The 2,500-nt window shown below is 77.2% G+C and overlaps 1 non-coding gene across 1 annotated transcript; it reads left to right on the top strand.

Annotated features, from left to right (window-relative positions):
• Window positions 1-1,093: 1,093 nt before the first annotated feature.
• On the top strand, window positions 1,094-1,246 carry LOC137758422 (5.8S ribosomal RNA). The gene has a single exon (XR_011072964.1). It is a non-coding gene; the product is annotated as a 5.8S ribosomal RNA (ribosomal RNA).
• Window positions 1,247-2,500: the final 1,254 nt, after the last annotated feature.

Here is a 2,500-nt window from a genome sequence, read left to right as displayed (position 1 = left end):
GGCGGCTCCACCGTGGGGCCGCTCGCCCGCCCCGTCGCCTTCCCGCCGCCGGCCCTGGACCGGTTCCTTCCCGGCCGTCGGTCCTCCGCTCCGGGCCCTCCGCCCCCTCGCCGTTCGCCTCGGCCTGTCCTCCGAGCCTGGGGCCTCTCCTCCGTCGTCCGTCGGGCTCTCTCTCTTTCCCGCCCTCCCCCCCCCGTGTGCCCCCTGCCCGCTCGTTCCCCCGCTTCCCGTCGGAGCCTCCCTTACCGCCCTCGGTGGCGATAAGGGGGCCCGGGACGCGGGTGCGGGGCAAGGGCCCCGGGTGGGGGGGCGGGGTTGGGGTTTAGGAGAAAAGAGGGCCGCGCCCGTGCCCGGGCGCGAGCGGGAGGTCTCCGCCCGGCTTGGGGGACACGGTGGGGGCCTCGTCGGGCGGTGGCAGTGGTTGTCTCGTGTGGCGGTCGGCCCGGCGCCCGGCCGGGGCCCCGTGTCACGGGCCGGTAGCGCCGAGGCCCCGCGTGCTGCGGGCGGGCGCGGGCGGAGAGCGTGTCGGTCGGTTGTCGGGGCGGCGGCGGCGAGCGTGGGGCGCTCCGTCCCCCCCGCCTCGCCCGCCTCCCCCTCTCCAGGTACCTAGCGCGTCCCGGCGCGGAGGTTTAAAGACCCATGGGGGGGTCGCCCGTCCGCCTTGGGGTCGGGGCGGTCGGGCCCGCGGGGAGTCGGGAGGCCCCCTCCCTTCTCCCCCAGACTCCGCTTTCCCACCCCCACCCCCACGGGGCCGGGGCACCGCGCCGCGCGCCACTGGTCCTCCCCGCCGCGGCCGTCGGGAGGGGGCTACCCGGCGGCCGTGGTGCGGGCCGGGCCCGTGTGCCGCGTGAGTGCGGGCCCCGCGTCCCTCGCGGGGTGGGGGGGGGGTGAGGTGGGAACCCCCCGGGCGCCTGTGGGGTGTCCGAGCCCGCCCCGCCTGCGGGTCGGTGCCGGGCGCCCCGTCGTGAAACCTTCCGGCCCCTCCGGTCTGCTGTTTTCTGTCTGACTTGGCCGGCCAGAGGCAACCCCTCCGGGGGATGTGCCGTGCCACCGGCGGGGACCCCGCCGAAACGCAAAGAAACCAAACTCGTACGACTCTTAGCGGTGGATCACTCGGCTCGTGCGTCGATGAAGAACGCAGCTAGCTGCGAGAATTAATGTGAATTGCAGGACACATTGATCATCGACACTTCGAACGCACTTGCGGCCCCGGGTTCCTCCCGGGGCTACGCCTGTCTGAGCGTCGCTTGACGATCAATCGCCCCCCGGGGGTGTGCGCGCGTGCGTTGCGTGTGTGTGCGCTCGCGCGCGCGCCTTCCCGGGGTGGCGCGGCTGGGGGTTTCCTCGCAGGGCCGCCGGGGCCCTCTGTCCCCCTAAGTGCAGACGCGGCGCCCCCCCCCCCCGCCTCGTGCTGAGGCCACGGGGGGGCCCGCTGCCCGCGAGAGGGAAGAGAAGGGAGAGAGAGCTCGCGACGAGGTCCCTGGCCGTTGGCCTCCGCGGTCGGTCCCCTTCGGGAAGCGCCCTCGCGCCGCAAGCGGTCTTTGGGCGTACCCCCGGGGTGTCGGTGGGCGGGGACGGTCCCGCGCCCTCGCGGCCGGGGCCCGCTGTGGTGGCGTGGCGGGGCCGCGTCCGTTCCGCCGTCGTTCGCCGCCCGCCCCCGGCGGCGGCGGCGTCCCGGCGACGGACGTCCGGCCCGCCTCCTCCGCGGCGCCCCGAGCCGCGCGTCCGGGGTCCGTGCCCGCCCCCGCCGCCTCGCCTCGCCGTGTCGGGGCGGGCGGCTCGGGCCGAGGCCGAGTCGTGCGTGCGCGGCCGCGCCCCGGGGATGCGTGCCCCGGCGGCGACCCGCGGGACGCCGCGGCGTCGCCTGCCGCCGCGCGCTTTCCCCCGGGCTGCGGCCGCGCCGCGCTCCGTGCCCGCTCCCGAGCCCGCGGTGGGCGTCTGTGGGTGGGTGGACCGGGGCGCTCGGCGTCCGTCGCTCGTCGCGGCGGGGGCGTCTCGCGGCTGCGTGGAGGACGCGGTGTGCGGCGTTGGCGGCGCGAGAGAGAGAGAGAGAGAGAGAGAGTGAGTGGTGGGAGTGAGTCGCTCGGTCGGTCGGGCGTGGAAGGAGGCGCGGGGTGAAGGAGGGCCCGGCGGTCGGGGGGCGACCGCCGGGTTTTCTCCACCACACCCCCGTGCCTTCCACGCCGTCCGCCGCTCTCCTCTCCTGTCCGTCCCCCTCTCCTCTCCTCTCCTCTCCTCTCTCCTCTCCCGTCCCCCCGTCTCCCGTCCTCTCTCCTCCGTGACGACGCCGCCTCCGGGCCGCGCTCGGGTGTCGGTGCGTTTCCCGGCCCCGCCCGCTCTCCGCCCCGCGCGTCCGTCCGTCCCGTGGCCGCCGGCTCGTGCTCCCGTCCCGTCGCCCCTCCGCGCGTTCCTCTCCCCGCCCCTCGCCCCCGCGCACGGCGCGGGTGAGGGGAGCCGTCGGGGGTGGTGTGCTGGTCGACCGCGGCTCGGCCGCGGGGTC

The sequence above is a fragment of the Eschrichtius robustus genome, unplaced genomic scaffold (genome assembly GCF_028021215.1).
Source record: "Eschrichtius robustus isolate mEscRob2 unplaced genomic scaffold, mEscRob2.pri scaffold_890, whole genome shotgun sequence".
Lineage (NCBI taxonomy): Eukaryota > Metazoa > Chordata > Mammalia > Artiodactyla > Eschrichtiidae > Eschrichtius > Eschrichtius robustus.
Note: the sequence above shows the minus strand (reverse complement) of the source record. Positions and strands in the feature narration are given on the sequence as shown.